We start from the raw sequence: 13,784 nt of genomic DNA on the forward strand, positions 1-13,784 counted from the left end.
TAGTCAAGAGAGACCCAGCCTACCAATGCAGCAGGGTGTTTACCTGCATGGAGTGTACCATAGCTGCCTGAAACATGGGGCATCGGGTATACAGAGACCTCAGCAGTCATTTTAGTTTGTTTACTTATCTTTCATTGTTCATTAAATTTGTCTTTAACTAGTACATAAAACATAAATTTATATATTAGTGGGGTATTATTTCAACACACACACACACGTGTGTGTGTGTGTGTGTGTGGTATGAAGTCATGTTAAAATATATCTTCAAACATTTATAAATTCTTCATTGTGGAAACTTTCAAAACCCTTATTTTTAGCTTTGTAAAATGGATACTAAACTACTGTTATCTATAACCAGTGTAAGGGATCATCAGGATAGTTTCCTCCTGTCCAACTCAGCAGTTACTGATCAACTTTGTCCCAGAGCCCATATTATACAGCAAAAACACTAACAAAAAAGCAAAAAAGAAAAAAAAAAGAGTGGTAGTAAGCAGACATCATGAAGGATACTTGTTTGTAGTAATGGAGCTAAAGCAGTGCAGAGCTGGCGCCCTGTGCCATCTCAGTGGTGAGTGTGAGCACTGAGCAAGCTCAGTGCCTGGAGGCTCTGCCAATGACTGGGAGCAGCTTCAACAGGACTGTCTGGGATTATAAATAAACTTGGGTGAGCCTACAGGTTTCTAATTATGGTCTCCACAAATGAGACTGAGCTGCAATTTGATAATTGGCGTTGAAAAGCAAACTTAGGGTTTGGGGAGAGGTTGGACATTTCAACAGGAGTACTGGGCTCCGAATACTGGGTTAATTGCAAATCCCACAGAAAACTTCTCCAGGATCGAGTGGGGAGGAAGTGGAAGGAAGGAGCTGTGGTATTCATGGAAAGAAGCAGAAAAGGGAAGGGCTGTGTGAAGCCCCAGGAATCTAGGAGCAAAGATCTCCGCAGCCGGTGGAAGAAAGGACAAGACGGGGCTGGGTAAGATGAAGGGATCAGGCAGCTGGGTGAGGCCACAGGAACGCAGTGTGGCCGGAGCGCAGCAACAGCGAGCTGACTCAGATTCTCTTGGCTCATGACTGCTACTGCTCTGCCTTGCTCAGAGCCCTGTAGTTGTCTCCTCAACCTTCTACCCTGTGGTATCCCTGTGGCCTGCCCTGGAAGGGCACAGGGCTTTGGTTCTGGTCTTCTGGCCACATGAGAGATGTCTTGGGTGGAAGCCCTGTGCCACGGACTTCTTTGCAGATGATATAAGCAAAGACCCAGCCCTGCTTTTCGCTTACAGAGAGAAAATTGAAGCTAGAGATCAGATCCTTTAAGAGGCCTTTGAACTTGTAAACCCAGACACATATGTGTCAAGAATGGAAACTGGCAAGCACTATACCCCATAGTTTGAACTTAATTGCTTTTGGTATGCACTTGAAAAAGATAAAATACCCCAAGACATTTAATGTTAGAAACTCGCTCTGTTGTACTGCTCAGTAAGTAATTTTCACAAGGATTTGGCTGAGATAGATATTCAGGATCGACATGCAGGAATGGTTTCAATATGTGGTGGGCCAAGAAAAACAAAGTCACTGTGACCCACACTTTGCAGATCTAAGAGGGACAGAGGAGCAAGTAGTGATAATTAATTCCAGTTTTGGAGAAATACTGTAACTATACAGCCACATGCCTCTGTTCTCACCCTGTTCTGTGTCTCTTGGGGAAGGGACTTAGAGTCCCAACCCAGGGCTCATGGTACAAGACATGGTCATATAGTGGGGGCCTGCTAGCTGCCAAGCGTGGTCTGAAATATAGGAACTACAGAACAAGGTGCTCCATTTGGAAGACTGCTTAGCAGTGAGCTTCAGCCAGGAAACCTGGTGGTCACTCTGCTGGCTGTGGGGCCGTAGTCAAGTAAAGGTGAAATGCTGCTGCCCAGGGACTTTGACCCCTGTGGTAGTTTGAATGAGAATGACCCCCATAGGCTCATATGTGAATGCTTGGCTCCAGTTAGCATTTTGATTGCTAGGGATTAGGAGGTGTGGCCTTGTTGGAGATGTGTCATTGAAGGTGAGTTTGAGAAATCAAAAGCCATTCTCTCTGCCTCTTGGTTTATTCTCAAGAGGTAAGCTCTTAGTTACTGCTCCAGCATCATGCTTGCCTGCTGCCATGTTCTCTGTCATGATGATCACAGACTCACTCTCTGAAATTGTAAGCTCCTGTCTTAGTTACTCTTCTATGGCTGTGAAGAGACCCTGTGACCAGGACAGCTTATAAAAGAAATTGGGGGCATGCTTATAGCTTCAGAGGGTTAGTCCATGATCATCTGGAGGGACGCATGGGGGCAGGCAGGCAGGAGGCAGGCAAGCAGGCATGACACTGGAGTAGTAGCTGAGAGCTTACATCTGGTCTATGAACCCAAGGCAGAGAGATAGACTATACCTGGCATGGGCTTTTGAAATTCTCCTCTAGTGACACACTTTCTCCAACAAGGCCACACTTCCTACTAATCCTTCCTAAACAGCCTACCAACTAGGAAGCAAACATTCCCCTCTGGGGGACATTCTCATTCAAACCACCATAGTCTTTATTATATAAGTTGCCTTCGTCATGGTGTCTCATTACAGGGACAGAAAGGTAAATGATAACCTCTCTCCAGCTTCCAGGGTAGTCAGACCCAAAGACAAGGTCTGCTTGCTCCTCACCTTGCCTTGAGCAGCTTCTCCTTTCTTCTCTCTGCCTGGAGGGAGATAGGTTCTGTCCTTCTATGTGTTGAAGCCCCTTGAAGCCCATACATGCAGCTACGAAAGCACTAAGAAGCCATCCTTAAGTTGTACTGAAAACATGGACTCTTCACTGTCTAAATTGGTATTGAGTTAATCTGAGGTCTCCCTTCACACAGGGAAACCCAAGAGAACTTAGACTTGCTGGTTTAAGTAAACTGGTCTGCTCTGGCTTGATGCGATTTTTTTTTTCAGTTATGTTGACCTGCTGTGGTCTTAATTCTTGGCTCCTCTCACCCTGTGACTCCTTCTCCCAGGAAGCCCTGCCAGGGAGGACACAGCTTGCTTTGTAGTCACATGTCTTCCCTGGGCTTCTGTTGCCATCTTGTTGAGGTCCAGCCCATCTCACCTCCTCTTTGGGTGTTAGCTTCTGCTACCAAAGGGCTTTGAGCTGGGGTGTCTCAGACTGCCCAGAGTCTGCTTCATTTTAGTGTCTTCCACTCTTGTCTTTCACCATGGTAGGGCTTCTGGGGTTTAGCAGACAGCCTTATCAGAGAACCTGCCATAGCATCCTCTTGCTGTATGCCAGATGCCTCCTTATTGAGCACTTTATCCCTGTCCAGGGTCCACAGGGCTATCAGAGAGCATCTATACGTCCCCATACAAGGTGTTGCCTGTGAGAAAATAGAAGACTGTTAACTCTGACCTAACTACTTGAGCCTTCCCTCCACAAATGATACTCTTTAGTTATTGAATCACATGTATGTTACATGAACTTGGAAATACAACAGTGGGGGAGGGAGACATGAAAGCCCCAATATAAATAGTTTTGGGATCTTCTCTCAACTTGTTAGCAGATCCCCCAGCTCTCATGAGGTGGGTAGATGGATGGGAAGCCATTTTTTCCTCATCCACAGGGCAGGAGGAGTATCTATGTCACATTGCCCTTTGTTCATTGGAATTCTCCACTTAGTCCCCAGAGGTCTGCTCTTGATACATGCAAAGAAAACTTCTGAATAGGAGCAATACCAGTTTCTCTTCTAGCAAAACCCACTTCTAAGACAGTGGCTTGTGACATCTGCTGTGAAGTGTGAGACATAGGAAGAACCTCTCAGTTGTACCTCCATCATTCTTTCCTTTTCTTTTTTTCTGAAATAACAAATGGCACAGATTATATGAGCAGAAAGCAGCAGAGCACTATGATTGATGGGCAATGAAAAATGTATTATTAGTGTGATCTTGTCAGAAACATGGTGGAAAGAGTTGGGAGCTTCTGAGTTAGAATAAGGGGACCAAATGGGAGTATAGCTGATTCAGAAACAAACACCCTAGCCTGCCACCCTGTATCCTTGTATCCTAGCCTGCTACCCTTTATCCTTGTATCCTAGCCTGCCACCCTTTATCCTTGTATCCTAGCCTGCCACCCTTTATCCTTGTATCCTAGCCTGCCACCCTTTATCCTTGTATCCTAGCCTGCCAGCCTGTATCCTCATATCCTAGCCTGCCACCCTGTATCCTTGTATCCTAGCCTGCCAGCCTGTATCCTCATATCCTAGCCTGCCACCCTTTATCCTTGTAACCTAGCCTGCCAGCCTGTACCCTTGTATCTTGGCCTGCTATCCTGTATCCTTGTATCCTAGCCTGCCACCCTATATCCTTGTATCTTAGCCTGCCATCCTGTGTTCTGGTATCCTAGCCTGCCACCCTGTATCCTTGTATCCTAGCCTGCATCCTTGTATCCTTGTCATGACTATGAGGCCAAGGTGATTGTTGCCTGATGATAGTGATGGAGTGGTCATGGAATATACACAGGGATTGGCTTATTGGTTGTCTGCTTCACCATCACTGAGTGTATCAGACAATATGAGTCACCCAACCAACTGTAGGGAAAGACATGCATGCCCCTCTTATGACGGATGCACAGAGAAGCCTCCACGGCCCTTGGGACCTGCTCTAGAGCTTCTAAGAGGCTGCTCCAGTGACCTGGAAGGATTGTCAAACTTTCTTCATAAAGGGCTAATCCTGTACTTTAAGCATTTCTGGATTTTTGTGCTATGAGAGGTGCGTGACCTTACTTAGCTCAGCCATGGTCGTGACAAAGCAGTGTGGGCTGTTGCTGAAGCATGGCCTCTTCCTCTGTGTATTCCATGACTATTCCATCATCGTCATCAGGTGGCAATAACTTTGGCCCCATAGTCATGTCAAGGATACAAGTACCATTCTATACTGATAGCTACCATATGGTCTACCATAATGTTAATGGGACCATGAACTCTCCCCAGAAGAAGAGAGGATGAGCCACAGGATACTCTCCTAGGAGTCTACTCCCTCTCAGGTACGTGTGATCTTGGGAGACACATGAGCATATGGAAGATGTTATGATAAATGGAGGTGGGACTCATAACATCCTCCATATGCTCCAGGACAAGGAGGACTTTGCAGTAACATAACTGGTGTGTGTGTGTGTGTGTGTGTGTGTGTGTGTGTGTGTGTGTGTGTAGCGCCACCCTCCTTCCTGTGTGTAGCTCCTCATCTATGTTCTTCTGAGTAAGTCCAATTAACTCACTGCACCACCAAACTGGACTTGGGCAGCACTGTTTCTCTGGGGCTGGTGCTGATGCCATATCTAGGGTGGAAAGATATTTATTTGTCTGCCCATGAAAAGTAACACAACAACAAAGTGTATTGGATAAGTGGCCTGTGTTCCTTGGGAATGTCCCCAAACCAGAGTAGGACTGACCAGAAGGTTCTAGTTCATTGGCTCATGATCTAGGTTCAACTTTCTTAAACTGTGGATATGACCCCCACAACGAGTTGCTTAATGAAATCTGGGGACAAGAAAACATTTGGCAACAGTAAAGGGTTTCTGAATGTGCAATTACTAAAAAGTTTCAAAATCAAAGGTGTAGTGGATCCAAGGCATTGCAGGCCAGGCTTGCCCGAGCTGCAGCTGGTGGCTTCACTACTGCCTGTGTTCTCAACACACAACGGCTGTACTTCCTGCTGTACATATACACGCATGCAAAGCTGACAAACAAGATGCCTCTGCTGAGATGCGAGACTCTGCCCTTTACAAGTTGCGGTGTTTTTGACTGTGCTTAGAGAAACCTCACAGTTTGATTACAGAAACAAATAATTTGAAATGTTTTCCTACTGTTATTGCTCAGCCCATGAGTATCAAATTAGTATATCTTTGGAAATTATTGTGGTAGAGTGTCTGTTTTTCAAAATTACTCTTTTTGAATTTGTCCTTTGAGTTTCATTAAAAATTTATTAAATTAATTTTTGTTTTGAGATTAGGACAGAAATTCCAACAACTTCTGAAATGACCCTAGATACACTTCTGCCATTTTGAGCCACCTATTTGTGTGAAAAAGAGTTCTCCACAATGATGATCATAACATCAAAATATTCATCTGCTCTGAAAAATGTTGAAAATGCTTTTTATATCCAGTGGTATCAAATATTCAAGGTTTAGTTCTGGATGTAAAAATAAACAAACACTCCACTTCATTAACATATAAATTTGGATTAAACTTTAAGAAATCATAAACTTACATCAATGAATTCTTTCAAAATACATTTCTTTATGATTTACTAACAGTGTATGTTTGACTTGTGTACCCATATTACGCATCTATATACCTGTAGTTATCTAAACATTTCTCCAGTGAAAGTGGCTGTAGGTAGGACAAGCTTTAAGAAGCCCTGACCTAGTCTGAGGCGACAGCCCAGCATCATGCAGAGAGCCCATTCTTTTGTCTTTCAGCAACACCATATCTCCGAGAACAGAGTTATCAAGGAGTTATACATGAAAGGGATGAGATCAGAGGCTTACGGACCTTAGTCCTCAGGTGGACATCAGCATGGTGTGTGTGGGAAGCAGTGTTGAACTTGGTGAGAGAGTCAAGAGGCAGAAGGTGTAGGCACTCAGTGGGCAGTGGTGGGGAGTTTGGGTTTTGATTTGAGGGAAGTGACAACTCATTGGAGGCTAAACCAGGTGAGTGGCATGATTAAACTGAAGTTTTTACAAAATTATTCTGCTTAAATGGGAAAGAGTAGACTAGAGTTAGTAAGGTCATGAAGAACTGGTAGACACAAAAGCTCCCAACAGGAAACCTAGAAAATGTATGAGTGGCAGCACAGACGTTCTTGCTAGCACTTTTGCTTAATTTCTATTTTAAAAATCTTGTTGGGTTTTTACTTTATACAGCTATGATCATAACTAAGGAGTGAACTTACTTCCTGCCTCCATCTTTGTCTATGTACACTAACAACAACTTTGTGCCTAAAATCTTCCTATGATTGGCTTCCTCACCTCCACTTCTTTTCCTTTCCCTCCCCCTCTCTTCTCTTCTCTTCCCCTTCCCACCTGTCCCTTTCTGTTCCCTCCCTGCCCTCTCCTTCCCTTCCTTCCTCTTTCTTTCTCTTCCCTCCTTGTTTCCTTCCTCTCTCTCCTCTTTCCCCTTCCCCTTCCCCTTCCTCCCTTTTCTCTTTGCATGCCTCTCTCCTTTCCTCTTTTCTTCCCTTTTAGTAAATCATTAGACAGGAAATGACTAGTTCAAAAGTATAAGAATCTTGAAAGCTCTTGACACCTACATTGAATTTAGCTTTACAAAGAGTTTGTTTCTATTACAATTTCACTGACAATGCATGAAACTACCTTCAAAACTTAACCCTGGGCTGGGAATGCAGTTCAGTAGTAGAGCATTCTTGAGAATCACAAAAGAGTCTTCAAAATCATAAATTTGGGGGCTGGAACTCAGACTCAGTGGTTAAGAGCACAGACTATTCCTACAGAGGATCTGAGTTTGGTTCCCAATACCTACATTGGGGAGCTCACAGCCTCCTGTAACTCTAGCTCCTGGGGGATCTAACACCTCTGGCCTTCAAAGTCATTCACGTACACATACCCACACATACCCACACAGATAGACACACACACACACACACACACACACACACACACACACACACACACTAAAAAATAAATCTTTAAAAAATGGCATGCTAAGTGCTTAATAAATTTGGGCTGAATTTAGATTCCATAGTATGTAGAATTTAGTGCTCATAGTTCATATTGGCTTCAAAAGATTTACATAGTTCAGCTTTTAAATTTTTTTTGTTTACTTTCACAGTCTGAAATTCAGCAGTCTGAGTGTTCTAACTGCATTATCAAACACACACAGAATTATATGTCAGTCTGCACCATCTCCCTGGTTTTGTGTGGTGATTTCACTCTGATGTGAGGAAATGTTGATGGCAGTTTTATTTCTATTACTTCTCCTTTCCTTTCTTGCTTAAAAAAAAGTAAAACTGCCAAACAACTGTCCCTAAAGGAACAAAAATACAGAATTTGTCTTTATTTCCTACTGTTGAAACACATAAATGTTATGGCAAAAACAGCATAGCATTCCAATTTTATAGCAAACCTGTACCTGCAGGGGAAGGCATGCCTTTCTTCATGTGAGGACAGGGTAGACATACCCTACCCTCTTCATGTGAGGACAGGGTAGACATACCCTCTTCATGTGAGGACAGGGTAGACATACCCTCTTCATGTGAGGACAGGGTAGACATACCTTCTTCATGTGAGGACAGGGTAGACAAGCCCTCTTCATGTGAGGACAGGGGCAGACAAGCCCTCTTCATGTGAGGACAGGGTAGACATACCCTCTTCATGTGAGGACAGGGTAGACATGCCCTCTTCATGTGAGGACAGGGTAGACATACCCTCCTTATATGAGGTCAGAGGTAGACACACCCTCTTCACGTGAGGACAGGGCAGACACGCCCTCTTCATGTGAGGAAGGAGCAGACAAGCCTTCCTCATGTAAGTATAAAGGATGCTCTCACAACTCATCGATGGATTAACTTCTTTGAAGAAGTTTTTATTTCTCCCTCTGACTTCAGTTATGAAATTGGAAATGTAGTCTCAACAAGAGAGTGGGAAATCTACTGAAAACATTTGACAAAGGGATAATTCAAGACTGATCCAACGGGAGATGTGGGCTATTTGCAGAATTATAAATGACTCATAACACTGAAAGTTCTGCTTTGCTGATAAAGAATTGCCAATTGAAATGGGAAACTATTTCCACCTATCAAATCGGCAAAAATAAAGATATTCTTCGGTGTTGGTAAGGGTAGAGTGAAGCACTTTTGCAGACTTGGCTGTTTGGAGTATGAATTGGCATAAGCATTACAGAAATCAATTTAGCAATATGTATTAAGAACTGAAAAAGAGTTCACATCCTTTATGACTCAGTAATTTCTCTTTTATAAGTCTATTACAGAGTAAATTATTCAGAAATTGGATGCCCAAGGATGTTCAGTGCATTGTTATTTATAACAGCAGAATATGAAACAGAACCTAAATATCAAACAAGAAGAAAGTACTTGAATGCATTATGGGATGGCGCATGCTGATACAGTGGCTCAAGTCCAGCAGCATTGAGTCAGTCCAGGCAGAAGAACCAGCCTTTGAACAGACTCATGGGCAGCTCCGCTTGTGGGAGGTATGGGAGCCAGCAGACTCATCTTGGAATGTGCTTTCTCATACATAAAAAGTACCAATGGGAACATCTAAATCCTCCGAGGGCGGAGTCTGGTCTTTTGTAGTTTTAGAAAGGTCAAAGGTGATTCTGATTTATGTCTAAATTCCGGAACAATGTTTGTATAATATGACTTGGTTACTAGGTCAGCCAGCCTCTCTGTCTAGTACTTCCCACAGCTCAAGTTATAACATTTGCCTTCTGTGACTGGCCACGCTCCCCAACGGCAGTTATAAGACGGAGATCCCTGTGAGAACTTTGTAGACAATCCGTAAGAGCCAGGATGAGTTCTTTCCTGTGAGAACACCTCCTTTACCTCAGAGGGTCTCTGTGGAGGAATGAGGAAGTGAGTGACAGCTGTGTGGTTGGCAGGTCCAAGCTTCTGTATTCTATTCCACACTCTTAGTTGTCGGCTAATACCTGCTTTGTTTTCCAAATCCAGGTTTCATTGGGTTAGGAATATTTTATAAATATTATAGTGACTTATCAATAAGAGTCCTGGATGGGAATAAATGCAGGCTCCAGCACAGTGCTCTACGGACCTTTAACAGTCACAGTGTGATGTAACAGAGTTTATCAAGCAAGTAGCAGGGCATCGGGGCTGCTAAGCATCATGTGACATCCTGACCCAGCCTCTGCACCTCTCATTTGACTGTCTGAATGCCTGGATTATACAGTGTAGCTCAGAGTGTGGATGAAAAGGCTTCAAGATGATGCTGATGGAGTGGTACTTGAACTCCATCTCCATGGGCACAGGAGGTAGTGTGTTGGCAGAAGTCGAGGAGTGTGGAGGAAAGCAGGAACTTGGGAAAGAGGGAGAGCAGGAAAGCCGTGGCCATCTTCATGTGTTTATTCCCAGCTCAGCTTATCCATTAGAGGACTGCTGCCCTTTGTGAACCTCTGTGGGCAGAACCAGAACTGTTTAATGAAGAAATGATTTTAGTGCTTCATTCCTGTCTAGAGATCCATTTGAAACAGATCATCATTAGCTTTATGGTTTTAATTGTATTGAAATTCCTTATTGTAACCTATTGCTTTATTGCGTGAGTCCATTAACCTGGGCACCATGGAGCACAGTTTTAGACCCCTGTTTATGTCTGGACTAATTACACAGATGCCATCAGGATAGGATGAGATATTTTTCAGATCATCATGGGAGAAATTATCTGGACCTCTTTCCTAACTCTAGGGTTTGGAACAATATCTAAATCGAACCCCAAAGATGCTGAACAATATTCTGAAAATTTCTTGCTTTGAAATATCTATCACCCCATCAACAAGGAGCAGCAGTGTGGTAATTCTCACATTCTGTGTGGCTTCCATATGCTTCTCATTAGAAAGTTCTGTGGGAAGCACGGGTCTGCAGGTCCCCCCAATCAAAACCAGGTGGCTAATGGTCACAAACTGGGGGACCAGGAGGAGATTTGTGCCTTACTCATTAGGGTGGAGCTGGGACATCCAAGGCACTAGCTGAGAGTTTAGAAGATGAGATAAACCAGGAACAACCAAGGCTCAGCTCTCTGTGGGGACCTTTGTAATAATTGGGTAGGTGGCTCAGCCGTTAACGCCTAGTTGACCAGAAGCACTTCTTCCTGGAGTGGGAGAGTGCCTGGGCCAGCATGTTCTGTTCACACAGGGTGTTTCTAACTTGCCCTGAAGGAAGCAGTGCTAAGGTTAGAATTGGGCCCTTTGTTACCTCACAGATGCTCAACAGAGGGTGTTTATAATGCCCATCAACCAGGCTTTCCGTTGCACCTGTTGGGGGACCAGCTGCAGAAAGCAGGTGTATCTAGGGACCGAGAGCACTGGTGACTGTGGAGAATGCTGAAGACCGCCAGATGTATTCCACAAAACAACAGGCCAACAGCTGGGCAGACAGGAAAAATGTGGATTTAATTAAAATGATGTGCAAATTTGATTATTAATTTCAAGCCCACCGTGTGAATGCTCTCAGCACGCATGCACACACACACATATCTATATAAAATGTGCATTTTAGAATGACCGACTGGAATGTGTGGATGGAATGAGGTTCGCTTCCCCCAATTCCATGCACATTATCCCTCGGTCATTGGGCCACACATTGTCCATTATGTTTCCAGTACGTTGAAATGTTTTCCCAGGCAGGAAGCTGAATCTTCAGTTTAATTGTGAGAGCTTTCCAATCTCAAGAACATAGTTGCTGATTTAAACAGCTAAGGGGAATCGGAGATTCTCTGACTCCTGCTTTTCTATGACTAGTTACCAGAACGTATTCAGGGTGGGATGGGCAATTTTGACAATTGCTTGTATCTGGACCATGGACTCTTACAAGGTTCCACCCATCTCTTAGTGTATTTCTTACTTGCCATTACCACAGGAATTGAAACCCGCTCATGCTTCATGAGAGACACAGTTTTCAGAGAGATGCGGGCTCTAATTTTGCTGTATTCCATCCATAACCCTTAGGCTGTGTAGGGGCTTGAGCAGGGCTTGTGTTGGGCCATGGAATACGGTGTGTCATAATCTTGTGACTGAGCAAGTCTGGTGGGGTGAGTCATTGCCCACCACTATTATATATATACAACTTGTACCCAGGAGACAACATCTTGTTGAGTAGCACCTCATGACAAAGAGATAACTATAAGGTTGGGTATCAGAGCTGAGTGTAGAATCTGAGATCTGACATGTACTGTCTGTCACCTTGCACGACAACTTCTCAATATACTTTTAGGACATTGATTCTTACCCAAGATCCTCTTCCTGAGCTTTACGCATATAGGCTGACTCATTTATAAAGATGCTTGTAATTCTGAGGAACAAAGTTTTCCTTGCTCTGGCCTCAAATGCTGTCTGTAGTACTTGTTATCTTCATGTGTCAGTGCAGAACAATGTTACCATAAATGTAGCCTTAGTCATTACAACTACTCTCAGATCTTATCAGAGAAGTTTCTTTGTGCAGTGGACAGTGGTTAACATGAAACTCACAGCTGGTCAAAGTGCAAAGTGTAGGTGTCAGTGGAGTGTAGCCTTAGACGGAAATCTCTTTCATTAACACAGGGCTCAGGGACCATTTTGGAAGAGGGGGCAGAAAGACAAAAGGGCAGAGACCAGGGAGGACTATGGAGAAGCATCTGGTCATGAAAGGGCAGAGACCCCAACAAGCAAGTCAACACCCCACAGCTCCTCTTGCTGAGGACCTACTAACCACTGCTGGCTGCTCGGGGATGGAAAGTGAGGTTCCTTCAAGGTGTGGCCCCTGTAGGATGGCCATGTCCAGTGGAGGACCCATACCCATAAATATATGGGCAGCACTGGATTCAGTGGACTGCTCACTGTCTCTGTGGGCCAGGAGTCCAGGCAATTCTTATCCAGGGTTTCTGGATGTTCTGCTTGTGGCTGGGGATCTCATCTGAGGCTTGCCTGGATGTGTTGATCAATTATGATTGTCAAATTGTAGGGGGTTAAGAAACAGCCACGGGATTGGTGAATCATACTTTGGGGTGTGTCTTTGAGGATATTGCCATAGATGATTGGATTTCAATAGCTTAGACCTATTGAATGGACCAACCCACTCCTGTATGCATTCATATTCTGAGGGTGTGTGGGAGGGCCTAGCTGCAGGGGTTTCCTCCAGGGGCACATGGGGACTATATCTGTCACATTTCTTCTCTGGTTCCCTTTTTCTCCACCTGGTGGTGGTCATGATCCACTCAGCACATTCAGGTTAGGCTGAAACCTTTGAAGGTGTGATCCAGAAATCAGTCTTTCCTCCCTTAAGTTGCTTCCATTAGGCATTTTGTCACAGGGAGAAAAGTTACTAACAAAATGTGGACAGATCTGCTCTCTTTAACTATTGGCAGAAGTCATCTTTCTCTTTTCTCACTGGACGTTGTTCAGAGGCCACAGTAGGCTCCTAGAGGCCCCAGTTCCTCGCCACATGACCTCTGAAAACATCGAATCTTACTTCTTTTTTTTTTATTTTTTAAAATTTATTTTTTATTAGATATTTTCTTTGTTTACATTTCAAATGATATCCTCTTTCCTGGTTTCCCCTCCGAAAAATCCCCTATTCCCTCCCACCTCTCCCTGCTCACCAACCCACCCTTTTCTGCTTCCTGGCCCTGGTATTCCCCTATACTGGGGCATAGAACCTTGACAGGACCAAGGGCCTCTCCTCCCATTGCTGACCGACTAGGCCATCCTCTGCTACATATGCAGCTGGGGCCATGAGTTCCACCATGTGTACTCTTTGGTTAGTAGTTTAGTCCCTGGGAGCTCTGAGGGCACTAGTTAGATAATATTGTTGTTCCTCCTAAGGGGCTGCAAACTCTTCAGCTCCTTGGGTCCTTTTCATTGGGGACCCTGTACTCAGTCCAATGGATGGCTGTAAGCCTCTACTTCTAATCATCCATCATGATCAAGTAGGTTTCATCTCAAGGATGCAGGGATGGTTCAATATATGGAAATCCATCAACTTGTCCACTATATAAACAAACTCAAAGAAAAAAATCATATGATCATCTCATTAGATGCTGAGAAAGCATTTGA

At 44.1% G+C, this 13,784-nt stretch overlaps 2 long non-coding RNA genes across 4 annotated transcripts; one reads left to right on the forward strand and one right to left on the reverse strand.

Annotated features, from left to right (window-relative positions):
- Positions 1-1,276: 1,276 nt before the first annotated feature.
- LOC116068882 lies at positions 1,277-8,394 on the reverse strand. Of its 3 annotated transcripts, XR_004109748.1 has the most exons (4): positions 8,283-8,394; positions 3,755-3,849; positions 2,683-3,374; positions 1,277-1,591 (listed from the first exon to the last, which is right to left on the reverse strand). It is a non-coding gene; the product is annotated as an uncharacterized LOC116068882 (long non-coding RNA). The 3 variants fall into 3 exon arrangements; XR_004109746.1 differs by lacking the exon at positions 1,277-1,591 and having other exon boundaries at positions 2,541-3,374; XR_004109747.1 differs by lacking the exon at positions 1,277-1,591 and having other exon boundaries at positions 2,541-3,374; positions 3,730-3,849.
- Positions 8,395-9,707: 1,313 nt separating this feature from the next.
- Positions 9,708-11,159, forward strand: LOC116068884. Its single transcript, XR_004109749.1, has 2 exons — positions 9,708-10,013; positions 10,958-11,159. It is a non-coding gene; the product is annotated as an uncharacterized LOC116068884 (long non-coding RNA).
- The last annotated feature ends 2,625 nt before the right edge of the window (positions 11,160-13,784 follow it).

The sequence above is a fragment of the Mastomys coucha genome, unplaced genomic scaffold (assembly GCF_008632895.1).
Source record: "Mastomys coucha isolate ucsf_1 unplaced genomic scaffold, UCSF_Mcou_1 pScaffold22, whole genome shotgun sequence".
NCBI lineage: Eukaryota > Metazoa > Chordata > Mammalia > Rodentia > Muridae > Mastomys > Mastomys coucha.